At 39.2% G+C, this 19,543-nt stretch overlaps 1 long non-coding RNA gene across 5 annotated transcripts in view; it reads right to left on the bottom strand.

Annotated features, from left to right (window-relative positions):
* Window positions 1-19,543, bottom strand: part of LOC101941604 (uncharacterized) — a 184,677-nt gene that overhangs the window by 56,961 nt on the left and 108,173 nt on the right. For 4 of the 5 annotated variants that reach the window (XR_010598809.1, XR_010598811.1, XR_010598810.1 and 1 more), the window contains exons 3-4: window positions 6,728-6,827; window positions 5,899-5,928 (exon numbers count right to left, since the gene is read on the bottom strand). This is a non-coding gene — a long non-coding RNA (uncharacterized LOC101941604). The remainder of the gene's footprint in view (window positions 1-5,898; window positions 5,929-6,727; window positions 6,828-19,543) is intronic. The other variant, XR_010598812.1, reaches the window with a different exon arrangement.

Below are 19,543 nucleotides of genomic sequence, written 5' to 3'. Positions count from 1 at the left end.
GAAAAATGCAATTAAATACCACCACAGTAGAATTATTGTACATAAAAAGAATTATTGGTGAAATATTTTGATTAAGCTGGGGTCATCTTCAGAAAACCCAAATGTTGAGTAAGTTTGTTCCACTCCCACCCCCCAACACCACCCATGTTTGCTATGTTGACAAATCAAGACTAATACTAAAAGAGTGCCATATTTGAGGGTCCCTCACTAAACTCTTTTCTTTGCACCCACTGACACTTGTGGTCAGGAAAGCACCTTTGTATTCTCCACATCTGCTCCCTGTGTATTACTGACAAAAAAAGCAAGGTTTTATCATCGTTAGCACTGCAGAGCCAATAGAGCTATAGAAGAGCAAGCTGGATTCTCTTCTGTGTTATGTATCACCAACTATTCTCAGCTAAATCTGGATTGCAGAGCTTCTGTTACTGTTGATAATATAAGAGACAGAAAGAACTCAGGCTTGATGTTTAGATCCACAGCCAGCTATTAGAGAAAAGGTTAAAAAGATTGCATATGATATAAATCCCATGGAAAGAGAAAACAATGTCATTTTAACAGAATCCGTTTTCAAAATATATGTGTAAGAAAGATTACCACCTGGTTCAGGTTTTCCCAAGATTATCCCTTTTCTGAGGTAGCTGACCTGGGAAATCTGTAAAGGTTCTCTGTACACACTGCCAGTTGCTCAGTATTATGGGCTCAGGATCATCCCAGATGTCCTAGGTTTTTGTGCATCAGAGATGGCAGCAGTAGTGTTAAGGAGCAAATTCCAGTAGAGCCCCTAGCTAGCCTCGACATGTAATTTCACAGACAAGCAGCAGTACTGTGCAGTTGCAAAAACTTTTACATACTGATGTCAAGCTACAGGATTTTAAAGGGCATATAGAGTGGGGTCTCACAGGAATTGGTCCTGGGTCCAGTGCTGTTCAATATCTTCATAAATGATTTAGATAATGGCATAAAGAATACACAAAGTTTGTGGACGATAACAAGCTGCAAGTGCTGTAGGATAGGGTTAAAATTTAAAATGATCTGGACAAATTGGAGAAATGGCCTGAAATAAATAGGATGAAATTCAATAAGGAGAAATGCAAAGCACTCCACTTAGGAAGGATCAATTGCACTCATACAAAATAGGAAATGACTGCCTAGGAAGGAGTACTGCAGAAAGGGATCTGGGGATTATACTTGATCACAAACTAAATAAGAGTCAACAGTGTAACATTGTTGCAAAAAAAAAAAAAAAGCAAACATCATTCTGGGATGTATCAGCAGGAGTGTTGTAAGAAACGCACGTGAAGTAATTCTTTCACTCAACTCCACACTGGTAATGCTTTAAATGGAGTATTTGTCCAGTTCTGGGCACCACGTTTCAGGAAAGATGTGGATAAATTGGAGAAAGTCCAGAGGAGAGCAACGAAAATGATTAAAGGTCATGAAAACATGACCTATGAGAAAAGATTGGGTTTGTTTAGTCTGGAGAAAAGACGACTGAGGGTGGACATGATCATAATTTTCAATTACATAAAAGGTTGTTACGAGGAGGAGGGTGAAAATAGTTCTCCTTAATCTCTGAGGATAGGACAAGAAGCAATGGGTTTAAATTGCAGCAAGGGCAGTTTAGGTTGGATTTTAGAAAAACCTCCTAACTAACCTCCTAGTTAAACACTGGAACAAATTGCTTAGGGAGGCTGTAGAATTTCCATCTTTTGAGGTTTTTAAAACAGGTTAGACAAACAGCTGTCAGGAATGGTCTAGTTATTATTTAGTCCTGCTTTGAGTGCCTGGGACTGAACTAGGCAACCTAATGAAGTTCCTTCCAGTTCTACACTTCTATAATTCTATGTAAGCAGGTGTACATATAATGGCCACTCTCTTGCCCGACAAACTGGGAACTGAATTCGGGACCTCTACAGCTAAAAGCACAAACTGCTCAGCTTAAGTTGGAGAGCCATATAGCTGAGAGGTGTAGCAATTTATATCCTCTGTAGATTAGAACACAGAGGCCCTGTAACACACTTACCAGTGGGTACACCTGAAAAAGAATGGACACACATAGGTGTGCATAGATAGCAAGGGTGAAAGAGTGAAAGTTAGACTGGTTTGAGTTTTAAAATATAGGTTATTTGTTTCACTCACTACTGTGATTTATCTAGTTTAAGGCTTACATCAGCATTTCCTTCATCGCTCCAAACCATCCTCTCCCTTGCACACTTTCAAAAAATGATGATTTAAGGTTTTGTTTCACAAGCACATTTATACTTCTTGCTTGCAAATACTGACATTTTGTAGAAGGGCAGTGCAGTATTCTCCCCAAGCTGGTTCTTCATACTGTGTCTAATGGATTAATTAATGCTTGACTAGAAAGAGTGAATCCAGTAACAGATGGAAAGCTTAGGAACTTTAAGAACTTACTCATATGAGCCTTCCAAGGAGGGGGAAGATATTTTTCTATTGTTTTTAGTAAGGTAATTCTAGGCAGGAACAGTGTTTTATATATAATTTAAAAAATTTCTGCCATTCTTTCATTTTTATTGGTAGGAATTTTGAATTCATTGTAGACATAATTTGAGGACATTTAAACAAGAGAACTCAAAGAGTTTAAAGCTTTGTATAGATGCTTACTCATGGATTCATTGCCAAAAGAAATCAGGAATTCATCTAGTCTGATCCCCTGTATAACGCAGGCCATAAAATTACACTGTTACTCCAGCTTTTAGCTTTTGCAACAGGTTTATTTTATTTTATAATTTGCATTATGAACCTGGTGTCTATTTTTATATATTTATACACACACACACACACACACACTTTAAAAAAAAATCCCACAGCATATCAACCAACAAATCATTAAACTCTGACTCTTTTGCACTAAGTAGGGTTTCCCTGTCTGATATACAAGATCCCAGGACATATGAGTGATCCTCAGCCCACAAAACTGGACTGCTGGCAGTCTGTACTGAGAACCCTTACAGATTTCCCAGGGCTGCTATTATCAAAATGTGATGATCTTGGGAAAACCTGGACAGGTGGCAACCCTAAAGCCAAGGGGCAAGCAAACTTCTAAGGCAAGACCTCTCCACTGATTACATGGTATTCCCAACCCCATGACCTTTACAAAGTTGGGCAATGTTAATTTAAGTATCCCACTTGATCTCAATTCTTAGAGCAAGGTAGCAAAAAAGGGGATAGTGTAGGGCCTTGTCTGCACAGGAAAATTTTAGCAGTCATACTAATATAATTATCCCGGTGTAGTTGAACCAATATAGTTATACCAGTATAACTCCTTGTGTGGATGCTTTTATTCTGGAATAAAAGAGGCCTCTATATGGTTTAACACTTCCCAAAAGATATGAAATACACCAAGGAAAAAGATACTCTTATTCTGAAATAGGAGTGTCCACATGGAATTATTCTGGTATAAATATATCAGTTTAAACTTGCACCTTTTCTTACTGTGGTATAAATTTTCACGTTCAGAGAAGTGCTAAGACACCCAGGACCCAAACAAGGAAGGATTTAATAGATTAAAAACAACTCCTTGAATTTGAGCTGCAGAGCGCTGGAAGGTGGTGCTGTTCTTGCAGTGATAGGTTGTTCCCTACACAGATCTCTGTTGCATATGTACTCCAGCATCAGAACATTTAGATTTTGGTTTGGAGTCTGTGTTTTCAAACAGCTCCTCTAGATAGAGGGTTTTGATTTGAGCCAGAAACATTTGTATGGTTTTATTTTTTTCTAAAATCAGTGTTCTGTTTCTGAAACTCCAGGCAGGATCATTACTGGGGTTTCAGAAGATCCTAGATTAACAGCACACTTGAGTTTTTAATACGTTTTCTTAACACATAACGAGCTAAAGAGACAGATCTTGTGCATTTAGTTGACCCTGTGCCATCAAGCAGAAACAAATAAATGCTGCTTTTAATATAACAATAGGAGCTATTTGGTGTGGAGGACAGTTTGAATGGTACAATTAATTTCTAATCCATGTCAAAAAAAGTAATTGAATACAAAATGTACTTAGGTCCCAGAACCACAGTGCAGTTATGTATCTGGATAGCGAAAAAGAACTTTTTAAAATAAACTTCTTTAAAAATGTGCTTGATCAGTCTCCCTCAAACTCTTATTGCCATCATGTTAGAGCTTTAATGTGTTTTGCCAGGTAGGCAACCTCTGGCCCCTGATAATCTTATATTCTCCACTTCAAGCACTGCACCAAGCATTCTCTGGCCCTACATCGAGCAGAGGAATGGATGGGCACAGCTTATAACACTGTCCTCCTCCTCTAGGCAGATTTCTCAACCTCAGTCTATATTCCTCCAGCTTGTGTCAGAAGAACTCAAAGATTGAAGTTAAAGGGCCAAATTCATCAGAGATAAAATGCATGGCAGAAACAGATTACCATTGGTCAACCTTTTGTTCCTCTGACTTTCTGCAATCCCCCAACATCCATACAAGTCAATGATCATTGGAAGCCATCAGCATCTTGCAGGATTGGGCTTGTCTTCTGGACACTTTTGAAAGTCAGGAGAGCACTCTCAGGGGAAGATACCATCTGTCTCTCCCTCTCTTTGGCTGAATGAGCTAAGGATTGTAAGCTTGTAAATACAGAGCTGCACAAGTTTGTAAAGGTGGTGGGGAGACCCCGGTAAATAAATTGCACAAGGTGTTTGACCAGGAGGTCTCGGAGCAGTTTGTGTCTAGAAAAGAGAAAGGAATGGGATGATGCCCTGTCACAGAGGTTAAAAAAATCTTCGGTCCATCCAGCCTATCATTGACTCTAGAGGAAATTGTGTGCATACGGTTTACAGGATAGTTTGGACCCTTTATTTTTCATGTTAGAAGTAAAGTTTGTTGGGGGGCGGGGGAAGGGTTAGGTTTTATGGAGGACTTGACAAGAAAAAATATATAAGACTTGAACAAGTTAATATAAATCACCAGTTGCATCTTGAATGCATGTTGTGTCATACTGCTTCATTCAGGACCTACACTAATTTTTAAACATTGGCATCAGGACCTTAAGTAAATCTTTAGTTGTAGGTATAGCTGAAGATGATCCATGACTAGGTAAAGCCCATTTAATTGGCTGACAATCAACATATCAGTTTTGAGCCACTGGCATTGTCAATGGTGCACAAGGATGAAGCAGTTAATTGAGAGTGGTGGCATCTCTCTTACATGGGCAATATTTTTAAAGCATTTTTAAGGTATACTCTTAATTTTAAAATTTGCATTTGGTGGTGTAAATTAATCTTAACCCCTAAAACAGGCTCCTTCTTTGCCTATGCTATAAGCCCAATCAACTCTTCTCTAAAAAAGGGGAAAACAGATTAGAGAAACACTTTCAAATTAGAACTGGTCAAATATTCTCATTTTCAAAATTTTATCCCTTTTTTGTACTACTTCTGTTTTTTTAACCAATTTAAGGGTTAGAAAAATTTAAATTCTATGTTTGTTTGTTTATTTAGTTGAAAAAAATTCAGCATTTTCCAACCAGCTCAATTTAAAATAGAATCTATTGCTAGGAGATTTCAAATCAACAGATTGATTATCTAAGCAGTTTGTTTACTGGGCATATGGATAAGACTTCAGAGCCCAAGCTTTTTCCGTTCTTCCACTGATGTGTGAACATTACTGGAGTGAATGGTAACTGAAAAGTAATGCTGCAGGTTCTATGGATAAGAGCAAAAGACGATAAGCTCATCAGTGTAGGAGACATAACTTTCTTGAGGCCAGTCCAAGGCTGTGGAATGAGGCCCCCCCCCCAAGAACCAAGAATCACCACAAACCTCCTCACCTTCCTCTCCAACTGAAAGCTGTTCTTTAACTTTGCATTCTGTATTATTAATAAATAGCAACAGAAATATTTGAAAAACAAACAAAACAGAAAATCCTTACCAAAATTCTCCACTGTATATACTTTTCCTCCTGGGGAAGAGGATAAGAAAAACAAAATGTGACAGCTGTTAGTCATGTTGCTTACCGAACTTCTGGAAGGTACTCACAGAATGGTGAGGAGCACAATATAATATTTTGAATACAACAGACCTGGAAGTGAGGATTTCTGGTTCACGTTCCTAGTTGGCCACTCAATCATCATGTGATCTTGGGAAAATGACAATGTGTCTGTGCCTCAACGTACTCACCTAATATGTAGGTATAATACTTACTTTCCTCAAAGGGGTATTGGGAAGCTAGTTAGTTAATATTTGCAAATAGAAACGTAAGCATGTGCTTAAGCATTTGCTGGATAAGCACCTAAAACAGTCTGGCTTCCATACCACCAAACTCTGACAATCACCTGTGTACTTGGTTAACAGAATAGTAAAATACTTTTTAAAAATATTCAAGCCTTTATGTGCCAGTAAACATCAGTGATAAATCCTACCAAAAGATAGTCTAATAAATAAATAAATAAATAAATAAATAATCAAGTAAGCCACAGTCATTCAGTGTGTTTTAAATAAAAGTGATGTAGATACAAAAAGAATCTCTAGCGAATTAAAATATGTAAACAATCACATTAAAAAGGTAAATGAATCAGGGATAAATATGCCCATGATTGATTTTAAAAAAAGGTATTTAATTAGTTATTAAAAATGGAGACAACTTTGATATTTAGTATTAATGCATCAAGAAAGCTAAAATAGTATTTAAAGCGTCCATGAACAAAGTCATACATTTATCAGGCTTTAAGATTGCAGGCTTGAAAATGGAACCAACTTACCTAAAGGTATTGTAGGTCCTATCTGAAGCTTTATTTATACTAGCTCATTGTCCCTGAGGCCTCTCAGTTTTTCTAGCACAAATGATATGGAAAAGACCTCCTGAAAAAGAACAGATAAAGGTTGCAGAATTCACTATGCACATGTATCATAGCTATCTCATATTGCAGATTAGATGAATTGACTAGAAGATATTCTGCTATGTTTCTGCATAATTCTCTCTTTTACCAGGAACAAACAGAAGTGAGAAGGGCAGAAAAACACCTAGCAGATTCCTATAAAATGGCCAATCACACCTTGTTAATACAATGTAAAATATTTGTTCTTTTAGTATGAAGTGACAGTATTTTAATGATCTTGAAATTCGCTGCAGCCATCCTATGCTTCCCATAATAAGATGCTGAAAACAAGTGTCCAGGTGCTCACTGTCCCTTGGAAAACTGAATGTAAAACAGTTTGCAGTTGTACTTCCCCTAAATGAAACACAGAGAAAGCAAAAGAGTGCAAATATAACCTCATTAAATAAGACAGCATGTCTAAATGGCATACAAGACTATTAAACAAACTAGATTGGTCCATAATAATAAGAAACATATTTCACATCTGTTGCACAGTGCAGGGCTTTTAACAAGAAATAGGCATACCATGCTGGAAAATAGTTGCTACTCTCCATCAGTATATCATTGTCAATGGCTGTGCTGTCTCAAACGAAGCACTTATCTCATACACTTTATTGCTTGATAGCTTGCTGATTGCTTTTACAAAGCAATAAATTGATGGCCTGATTCAGCAGTGACATAGGTTATGTTCATTTTCTGTGACTGATGCTTTGAATTAGAACTCTTATATTCTCTTCTATTTAGGAATATGAAATTCCAAACAGGCAACTCTGATGTCACAAATAAAATGACACAACTGATGCCAGATGAGTTAGATTTATACATTTAAATATCTTTCTTGCTCCTCTTTAATAAAGTTTTCATAATTTATTGTTTAATGGGTTTTTTCTTTCTGTTAAAAGGATCTAGCCAAATAAGGAGAGTTAAAAAAAGTAAAAGCTGAAAGTAGTAATTTAGCTCCTCATATTGGTGTAGTAGTAGAAATGCATGTAAAGATGTACAAGAACTTATTAATTATTAAACTCTCAATTATATAAATTGAATAATTTAGCTACTTTTCTTCAAAGTTTAAGGTAAAAAGGAATTTTTTGGTGTTTAAAAATCCCATTAATCATCCATAGTAATAGTTTCATTATATATTGAAGTGATACTTGAAGAAGCTAGATAAAACATGACAGAATGATGAGTGCTAACTCTGCTTCATATAATTTCTTCGCTTTAAGAAAATTAAATAGAAAACAGTGTGTTAAAACAACTTTAAGGGCCTGACTAAAATCCTCACAGAAGCCAGGAATTTCAGACTTAAGGATTCCATTCTATTCTTGAGGCACTATTGTGCCTCCTAGGGTTTGTCTACATGGGAAAATAGACTATTCCAGACTAGCAATAGCACTTTAAATTCATACGCTACCTGAATGTGTACTCAAGCCCCTATACATCGTGCAACACTCTATATCACGAAGGACCACCCTGTAACCCCCATATTCCTCATCTACATAGAATTGTGATATTGCATATAAAGCATGCCATGTGCAGTATCAGGGGAAAGGTTATGATCTGTTGAAAGTCATTGTTCTATCTAAATATGTACATCATTAGTGCATAGGAAGTTATGAGATTGTGTTGGATAATTGTCACTAAAACATGCTGTAAGTTGGGGAATCGGCCAGATATATTAGCTCCCCAGAGACAATATCAAGGAAAGTAACCAACACATGGGCAGGGTGTCAAACAACCCATCAACAATCATTGTCCAGCAAGGGAGCTACAATTCAATGACTCACTTGCACAAGGCCATACCAGGGGAATTGCTCAACCTTTCCTGGTAACTCAGCAGTGCCTTCCAAATATGCCTGGACTTGTGTTCTCCAAGCACATGGACTAAGGGTATAAAACAGAACACAGTGGCCCCATGCTTCGCCTTTTCTCCCTCCCCGACCTATGCCGCAAGCAACAAGGATGCTCAGAAGTCTGAAGTCTCCAACAGAGGAGACTGGCCCAGGTTGCAAGGGGTTGTACTATGAACTGCAATAACCAGCGGGGTGAGAAAAACTGCTTAATCTAGATGTTGCGCAGTCTAATAGGGTTGAGAGTTTAGACTGCGTGCTTATATTTTATTTTCTTTTGGTAATTAACTCTCACTTTTTGCCTATCACTTATAATCACTTAAAATATATCTTTTGTAGTCAAACTTGTTTATCTTTACCAGTGAGTTTGCCTGAAGCGTTCAGTAAATCTGCTCAGGTTTGGCAAAGGCTGGTGTACATCCACTTTCCATTAATGAAGTGGCAAACCAATTAATAGGCAGGACAGTATTGAGCAGTGCAGGACAGTATATTCCTGAGGTAGAAGGCTGGGAGCCAGGGGGATTCGGCTTGTGCCTTTCTCTGTATGATTCATGAGCGGCTCTGGGAGCATTCATAAAATCTTGCTGAGTGTGGGGCTACACATGTGGTTGTGCTGAGTGATAACAGCACCTGGAGGGGTTTGCTGCTGGTCACTAGTGAGGCATCGTGAGAGAGCGCCCAGGCTGGAGAGTTAAGGGGCAGAACGGTCCCAGGCTGCACCACAGGGATCCCGTCACACACTGCACTCTTCTGAGGGATTCTAAGAACTATGTGGGATACAGTACTATACAATGTGTCACAAATAGCAATATCCATGCAAATTGAAGTTAAAGAGAACGGCAAACTCTACTTGTCCTTGTTTTGTGAGGCTTGTTATTTTAATGTATTCTGAATATGTAAACTTCTTTAGTTTTTTAGGCTTTTTAAAAGAGGCAATGGGATCTAAATTTGCAAAATGAGATACGCCATGAATAACTACTCAGTATTTTAAGGCTCCAATCCTTGAAACACATAGGGAACTTTACCCATAGGAGTGCTCCTATTGAAATAAGTGAAATACTTACATGAGTAAAGTTAAGCACTTGTGTGATTGCAGGATCAGAACCTCAGGCACTACTATCTCATAGTCATAGGCTAATGATTTGTTTCAGTTCTCCCAGTATTAATACAGACTACTGTCATACAGAGGGGATTTTCCGTTTTGCAAAATGTATTATAGGTCAATTAGTGTATTGTATTTTAAGTAAGTTAGATACCTTCTCTTTGTCCTTATTGGCAGCCATTATCAAGATACTGTTTTCTCTGGCATTTCTTAGGGATGCTTATTTTATGTATGTATGTATGTAAGTAAAGTAAGTAAATTGGCCGCTGTAGAAGGCTGGTTGGGTGGATGCATGTTCAGTTTTTGGATTTGTGCTATGTTTAATAAAAGAGGACATTTCAAAAACAGCGGAGGTAATGGGGGAGCATGCAAATCCAGCACTCCATGAAGGCCACATTGGGAGTACGAGAACATCGAGCCACCTCCCTCATCTCCAAGACGACCTGACTTAGCAGATGAAACATGGAGAAAGTGAATTGTACAGTTGTCCACATCTCCCTTCCTTTGCAAGGGAAAATGTTATGTTTAAATATAGTATTTTTGCTGGTGCGGCTGAGAAAAATAAGCTGTACCGTCAAAAAACACTTTTGTGCTGTTACAACTGTAGCTTTTACCAGTATAAAAATGTCATAACAAAATCACACCCTTAGCCAACATTACTATATTGGCAGACATTTTTAGTATAGACCTGAGCTAAGGAAACAAGAAACTGGGAAAGAGTGTTTCTTAGAATGCCTGAAACAGATCTACTTTCTCTGTCTTTGATTTTGTGGTGCTTAAGCTGAATGTATGAAATAAGTGAAGGTTTATTTTTTTCCCCTTCTACTGCCCTTGGATCACATGTCCGACAGTTTTTAAAGGGAGTTTTTTGTACTTGGGGGCTATGGGAGAGGTGGAGCAGTGGGGCCTTTTGGATATTCTCTCTAGGTTATAATAGAAGTGGCTAAGAAGCTCCAGAGCATCCACACAAATCACTGTATTGGCTTTGTTCACCAAGGACTCATCTAGTGTGTGTTTAACATCTCCCTGTTCAGCTGGTGCCGGAATAGTACACATCTGAAAGCAGGTGGATAGGAGGGGAATACGATCCTTAGACATTTCAGCTCTTCTACTTGTGTAACTCAACCTCCCATTTAACCTCCCAAAAACATTGTTATCTGTATCCTCTAGGACTTGATGTTAAAATCATCTCACGTTAGTGAGCTATTCCTCCTGAAAGTGGAACCATGGCAGAATTCCCTCTAATGATATCTCCCCTTACCCCCATCTTTGGATCAGCAAGGTCTTTGTACAATGGCTTTTATATACCTGCCTGAAAACAAATTCTGCCCTCCTCCCTCTCCCTCTTCTCAGAAAATCTATAGAAGCTACATCAGCTCTCTGTCTTTACAGAGTAAAAAGAAAAATGTACTACAATACGTCTTGCTGTAAATGTTCAAATATAAAGAATTTACCATTACTCCTGGGATCTTCATTTTATCACACATTTGTGAATAGTGTCACAAATGAACAGCTAATTTGGATTTGATTTCTGAAATTTCAAATAATTTCCTGTTGCTAAGTCTACTAAAAGCATATTTAATGGACACTAAATTAATAAGAAATTAGTTAAGAAATTGTTAGTTGTTTGCCAGCTAGTGGGGGGGGGAGGGGGGAAAGACGTATTTTGTAAGCTTAAACTGAGAATCCAGCTAGGATGACCAGACATCCCAATAAAATCGGGATTGTCCCGATTTTTAGGCGTTTGTCCCACATCCTGACCGATGTTTGGTCAGGACGCCATTTGTCTCAATATTTCGCACTCCTATTTTTGTTTTGTTTTGTTGTGCTGGCGGGACTCCGCTTTTCTCCCCCACCCCCCGCCAGAGGGACTCCGGGACTCCACTTTTTTTTGTTTTGTTTGTTTTCCTCAGCCGGCGGGACCCCATTCCCCCCCACGTGTCCCGATATTTTTTTCATCCCATCTGGTCACCCTAAATCCAGCTGCCATTCACCCAAAGGCTCACTATCCGATGCAGGCCTCAGCACACTGTCCTTAAGTCTGATGATGAAGAGCGACAGTAAACAAAATTGAAAATCTCCCCCTGAGATAGCATGAAATTCAAAGAAACTGAAACATGATACATCATTTTGTGTGTGTGGTGAGCTAGGGCTAGACTAATGACTGTGTCAGGGAAACAGAGAGATGAGGTGGGGGGAGGAGTAAGGAGCAGCTCTATAATAGTTCTTTAAAGTTCTTTTGATTTTCTGGAGTAAATATATAAACCCACTTACAGCTGAAGAATACATAGTGCAACTCAGAAGGAACTGCAGTGATGACTTTGGGTTTTTCTACGCTGGTGCTGTCAGTACACCAGTTTGATAGCCGGGTAACTTAGAGCAGCCTCGGGCCTATTCCAAGTTATACTTGCTGTCAGTCCAAGGAGCTATAAAAGCAGGTAGGGATTACAGAGGCGGAAGTAAACTCTGGATGAATGGTGCTCAATTTAATTAAGTTAGGACACATTCCTACAAACCCTCATCCACCTCGGGTAACCCTAAAGGCTACAGTGATCCAACTAGCACAAAAATGGAATACTCACAAGAGTAAGACTTTTTTAGGGGATCAAGTCTTTAGTTGTTAGTATTACTGATGTTAAGAAAGGTTTGGATTTTGGTTTTTGAGGGGGAGCTGTAGTTTCTTTTTGTCATGCTCCAGTTAAGCAGTGAAGCACAATCCTTAAGGCCATTCAGTGTCTTCAATCCCTGTATACAACTCCCATTGACTGCAAAGGCAGTTCCACCATAGGCCAAGAGCAGTAAATGGCCTCACGTGTGAATCAATGCTTGTTGTTATTTGCAAGCACATAAATACAACGGCAGAACAGGAAATCCAGAATGAAAAGCTGAAGCAAAAGATTGAGACCGACAGAGTGATTCAAGTCCTGAACTTTGTCTCATGAGGAGGGGAATGGGAGCCTGAAGACCTGATAATATCAATGGAAGCTTTGTGCTAGCTTTAAAAAAATCACCTCTATAAAAACAACGTAAAGGAAAATTGAACAATAAATACTACATTAAAGCAACACTAAGTTGAGCTGTGGGAGAAGCTTTTGCATAAAAGGCAAAACCTCCAAAATGCAACTGGTACATTGGGGATGGATTACCAAACTTTCTAGGAATTAAACTCAGTGTGTGTGAGAGGGGAATTACTGCAGATCCCAGGGACTGAGAAACAACTCCAGAGAAGTACCCCCAACCCCTTGAGTTACTGAGAATTGCTTATACTGGCTCAGGCTGGGTTCAAGAGGCCCAGAGGACAAAGAAAGAGTTTTTGGTATAAAGGGCCAGACTGAACTAATTAAAAGAGCCCTCATTTTGATCCAAAAATAGAGATGAGATTGTACCAAGAGGGCAACCCTCTGCTAGTAGGATTTGAAGGACTGGAACCTGCCAGGGTCTCCATGGAATATGGGTGGCATCTGGTAAGCTAGACTGCTTGTTGTTTTACAGTGTGTGTACTCTGTAATGCTTATATCCTAAACAAACACATTATTCTCTGTGAAAGCTGGCTGATCACTGGTAACCCTATCACTATCCCTCAGAGAGAGAAAACTGCTGGTGTTAGACAGACTAAGGTCAGACCTGCTGGGATAATCATAGTGAAGTACAGAGGGACTGTAAGGCTGAATTCCTAGTCTTCAGGGAGAGGGACGCAGGTGCCTACCCATAGAGAGGTGATGGCTGGAGTCCTGAGGCACCCTTGAGGAGACCACGGTGGGGACAGAGTTGGAGTTCACCTCAGAACTCTGACAGAGACATTAGACCACTTTCTTCAGCCTTCCACCTTTTACAATCCAATTAAACTCCTGTGTCACTTCCAGTTAATATATTTGAGATAGTGTAGGCTACAGAGTGAAACTCAGGACAAAAGTTCACCCTCTTTGTTCAGCAGTCAGAAGGGATTCCACTTCAGCTCAACAACAATCTATAGCATTGCACAACTGGATAAGTACATAATATGAGGAGAGGTTGCCTTCCTTTAAAGCATCTGGTACTGTAAATGATGTAGAATATTAGTGGTCTGATTTGATATGGCAATCTTATTTTACTAGAAGACATTTCGGCATCCCCTTCTTTTGTTTCTTTTCCCATTTGACTAGCAGGAACAGAAGGAGGGGGAAATAAGACAGCGAACTCTGGGACTCAGAATGCCTTTGACACCTTTAAAGCTGTAGAACAATGGGACTTGTGAAAGTGGCTACTTGTCCTATGGCTTTGAGATAGGAATTGAATTTCCAATAGTCCACAGAAAACAAGATATGAACAGATTTGGAATACTGGCCTGCCTGGCTACCTTGAGATGAGATCTCACAAGAGACAAAGATAGCAGGATACATGGCCTCCAGTGGCCTAAAGAACAAGGAGACACCAAAAGCAGGGGATAATGCTGAATCATCATCCATTCCAAGATGACAAAGCAGATAAGAAAGGGGATGGGTGGAGGAGCATAAAACCATGCTGTCACCTTCTCACTTCTGGTGCCTGAAAAAAGCTTGCAAGGTGTCTCACTCAAATACTTGTATGAGCCAAATAGGTTTTGTAGTGTCAAAATGTAAGAGTCATAGATTCTAAGGCCAGAAGGAACTATTGTGATCATCTAGTTTGACCTTCTGTACAACACAGGCCATGAAACTTTCTCCTCCTCCCAAATAAAAAGAAATCTTAGAGCATATCTTTTAGAAAATTTTACACCTTATTTCCAGTCAGAATTTGTCTAGTTTCAACTTTCAGCTATTGGATCATGTTATACTTTTTTTTTTGCGCTAGATTGAAGAGCCTTATTCAATATTTGTTCTCCATGTAGATATTTATAGACTACAATCAAGCCACTCCTTACTTTCTCTTTGTTAAGCAAAATAGATAGACTCAAGGAGCTCAATCACTACAAGGCATGTTTTCTAATCCTTTAATCATTTTTGTGGCTCTTCTCTGAACCCTCTCCAATTTATCAACATCCTTCTTGAATAGTGGGCACCAGAACTGGACAGAGTTTTCCTGCAGTGGTCACACCCGTGCCTAATACAAAGGTAAAATAACCCCTCTACTCAGACTCGGGATTCCTCTACTTATGTATTCCATTATTACATTAGCTCATTCACATTAGGAGCTTATGTTCAGATGATTCATCATCACAACCCCAAAATCTTTTTTCAGAGTCGCTGCTTCCTTAGGATAGGGCTCCCCCGTTCTAGACGTATGGCCTACATTCTTTGTTCCTAGATGTATACATTTACATTTAGCTATATTAAAACACACATTGTTTGCTTGTGCCCAGTTTACCAAACAATCCAGATCACTCTGAATCGGTGACCTGTCCTCTTCATTTTTTACCATACCCCCAATTTGTGTGTCATTTGCAAACTTAATCAGTGATTATTTGATGTTTTCTTCCAGGTCGCTGATAAAGATGCTAAATAGCAGAGGGCCAAGAACAAATCCCTGTTTGATCCCTCTGGAAACAGATCTGCTCAATGATGATTCCGTTTACACTTACAATTTGAGTCCTATCCTCAGTTAGCTAGTTATTAATTCATTTAATGTGTGCTATATTAATTTTATACCATTTTAGTTTTTTAATGAAAATGTTGTGCGATACCAACTCAAACACTGTACAGAAGTTTAACTATATTATGTCAACACTATCACCTTTATCAACCAAACTTGTAGTCTCATCACAAAAGATATCAAGTTAGTTTGAAAGGAACTATTTTCCATAAACTGATGTGGTTTTCCATTAGTTACATTACTGTCATTTAGTTCTTTATTAACTGAGTCCCGAATCAGCTGCTCCATTATTTTCCACAGAATCGATGTAAGGCTGACAGGCCTATAATTAACTGTATCATCCCATTTGCCCTTTTAAAAAATTGGCACAACATTAACTTCTTCCCAGTCTTCTGGAATGTCCCCAGTGCTCCAAAACTTACTGAAAATCAGCATTAATGATTCAGCAAGCTCCTCATCCAGCTCTTTTAAAACTCTTGATTTCTAGTTATCTGGATCTGCTGATGTAAAAATGTTTAACTTTACCACAGTCTGTTTACCATTCACCAGAGATACTAGTAGAAGGGAAAGAATGCTATTATCATCATCATATGGTGAGACTGCATCTTTTTTTTTTCTCCAAATTCAGAACAGAAATATTTATTGCACACTTCTGCCTTTTATGAATAATTATTGATACTTCTACTATTTCCATCTAGTAATGAACCAATACCATTGTCAGGATTCCTTTTCTTCCTAAGGCTTTTTTTTTTTAAATCCCTTTTGTTTTTAATTCTGCTGGCCATAGACTTTCCTTGTGTCCCTTTACTCCCCTTATTAATTTTCTACCATTCTTAACTTTTGATTCATATTCTTTACTATACATTTCTCCTTTCTTCCATTTGTTATTATATATATTTTAATTACAGCTGCCTTCACTTCCTTCTAAACCAGGTTGCTCTTTTAACTAGCACAACATTCTTCCTCAGTTGTGGCGTTTGGGGCATTCGGTAAGATGTTCTTACGTGATTCCCAATGATCATTCACATTTGTCTGATTAAATTCTTTCTCCCAAATGATTTGGCTCATAATTATTTTCAGCTTTATGAAATTGGCCCTATTAAAGCAATGTGTGTGTGTGTGTGTGTAAGTAAGTAAGTAAAATGGTCTGTACTTCATTCTACTTACACATTATAAATGTTATCAAGTCACAATCAGTCAGAGATAAACTTTTAGTTCTATGATCAGTTCCTTTTTATTTATTAAGAAAATGTCTAATATAAAATTCCCCTATGTTGGCTGCAAGTCTTTTTGACTTAGCAAATTGTCATATATATTATTTTAAAAAATCCAAAGAATGTTTTAATACTGGCAGAATGAGACCTACAGCATATGGCAATCAAACGGAAAGCCCCTATGATCACATGGTTCCCTCTATCCCCCATACATTATAGATAGGTGCATAAGGAGCTGCTATTCCTGCTCCCTAGAGTGATTTGGTGGTCTGTAACAGACACCAACTAGTACCCCATGTTGTTCTTTAGCGGTTAGGACAATGATCCATAAGCATTCAAAATAATCATCTTCTGTGTTAACAGTGACTCAGAAACAGGTAATTTTTTTTTTTTTTTTTAAACACAGAGAGCCACCCCCACTGCATTTTTGCCCACTTAATACCGATTGATTTTAACATTGCAGTTATGTGAATCATCCCACCAGGCTTCAGTGGCACCAACTAGATTGAAATTATGCTCAAAGTGAGCAATTCCAATTCCTTTGTTTGTTAGTTACCCGGACTCCTAGCATGAGTGTATAGGAAATTCGTGAATTTCCTCTCTTCACGTCCTTTAGTTTCTTGATTAATTTTGTCCCCAACATCTCAATTTTGTGATGAGTGTTCGTATCTTCCCTCTTTTTACTCTCCCTTTTTTGTAATTAGTTTAACCTCCTTTGGACTACTCTAGCCAGTCTGTCCCCATGGATATTTGTCCCCCGTCTACTGAGCTGTAGGCCATCCAAATCATGCAACCCCTCTCCCCATAGAAGATGGACCAAAGTTCCACAAAACCAAAGTCCTCCACCCTACGCCACTTACCCAGCTAGCAATTCACTTCCAGAATCTTCTGTCTTCATTTGCTTGAGGGACAGGAAGAATTTCAGAGAAGATTGCTTGGACACTTTGCTTCTTCAGCAAGCTTCCAAGTTCCTGTAAGTCATCTACTGTCTGTGAGATATCCCACGATGTGTTGTCATTGTGCTGATATGAACCATCATTAATGGATCCTTTTCCGTCGAGTTCAGAGGCCTATCCAATCTTAGAGTTTCATCTTGTGTGTTACATCTCATGCTCCAGAAAGGAACCACACCTGTTGTCCTCCTGTCCCTTGCAGAATGTTCTCTAGATTCTTCTCAGCATTGAATCTCCAACAACGATTGTCTGTGTTTCTTGGATAGTCGGAGGACATTTTGCAGGTAAGCTTGATTTTCTTAGAAGTTGGGCCAAACTGTGATCCACATGGATGTCCCTTACATGTCTCCGTCCCCTTGGACCAGCTGGACCCCAAAAGGTAACTTCCCCTGTTTTCATGTTGAGAATCTGGTATCCATTTGAAACTTCTAGCTGTATGGAAATCCTCCTCTTTCTCTTCTTTCCGGTGACCACAGTCTGCACATCCTCATCTATCTCTAACTGTGTAGAATGCTGCTGTGACTGCTTGCCTCTGGTGGTTACAAAGTTCTAGGCATCCTCTCTCACCAATTCATTTATGGCCAGCTCCATTCTTCCTTGAACCTGGGGTACTGGTGATTCACAAATCTGGTTGTCTAGGAACTCCTCAGCTTCTCTTGTTCTTAGTAGCATCTCAACTTGTCCCTCCACTCCAAGAACCTTATTCTCCATCACATCCACCAACTTGCACTTCACGCCCAGGAAATCCCTTCTGTCTTCAGGCAGGAAAGAAAACACAGCACATTTGATGCAGGCCGCCACCACTCTTGCATCACTGACCATCTTGCTATCACACATATTGGTGAACCTGCAAGGACAGCCTCTCATGATTCCTCTTTCAATTCCCTCCCAAACTCCCCCAGCTCTCAAGTTCACTTAGCAAGTGACTTTTTATACAAAGTCTTCCCTGCTAACTTCAGCTCCACCCCCCCACCATCAAGGACAGATTAACCACTCAGACACTTCAAACAGCTGGGCTTATCAAAGCTCCAAGGGCTTACTCAGGGGCCCAAGCCCAGCTATTCAGCCTGTACACAGAGAACAAACAGTCAAACAAACAACCCACAAATGGACCAAATTCACCACATGAATTATTTGGTTTTCATGGTGTATGTTGTTTTCATATAACATTTTCACAGAGTAGCCTTTACATTGGATTCCTTTGTCTTTTTGTTTCTTTTGCTATACCAGGTTGATTGTGCAATTTATTTATTTTAAGCTGGCATGCCTGTGCGTAACCTCAAATCAAGGCTTTCTAGTTGCAACATGTTTTATCCCAGAAGGCACCATTCCTAAAGGTCAGTAACAATCATATAATCAGGCTACAGCTACATTAGAGAGTTTACAGTGGCGGAGTTGCAGTGATGTGGCTGCGCTGCTGGAAACTCTCTAATGTAACCGCTGTAAGCCGATGGGAGAGAGCTCTCCTGTCAATTCAGCACTCCAGCCCCACGAGTGGCAGTAGCTATGTCAGCAGAAGAAGCTATCCTGCCAACATAGGGTTGTCTACACTGGTGCTTAGGTTGGTGTAACTTACGTTGCTTGGGGGGAGAGGTGTGGAGGGCGTCTTTTTCACACCCCTGAGCAACATAAGTTATACCGTAGTAAGTATTAATGTAGACATAGCCTTAGACTGGAAATCTGTAGCAGTGATGGCCTAACATAGACTTCAGAATTCAGGCTCTATTCACAGAAGCAAACAAAAGTTTGGATGCTTAAAGAAAATACTTGAACCTTTTGAGTCCGCACGCTTTGGCTAGAATGGACAAAAGATGAGCTTTTACCATGGTATTTCAAAAACATGTGAGTCCAGGACTGAGCAGAACTTAAAAGTTAAGAAGGTGCAAAATGTAAAGTAAAAGACATTACAGCATCTTCCAAAAATTTCACTTTAGTCTGGCTCTAGACGAAGAAAAAATTAAGAGCATCAGTGGGCAGAGTCCTAAACACTGGACATATAAGGAAGCTCAATCTGAATCCAATCTTTGTGTCTTGGA

The sequence above is a fragment of the Chrysemys picta genome, chromosome 2 (assembly GCF_011386835.1).
Source record: "Chrysemys picta bellii isolate R12L10 chromosome 2, ASM1138683v2, whole genome shotgun sequence".
NCBI lineage: Eukaryota > Metazoa > Chordata > Testudines > Emydidae > Chrysemys > Chrysemys picta.
This window is presented reverse-complemented; position numbering and strand designations above follow the sequence as displayed.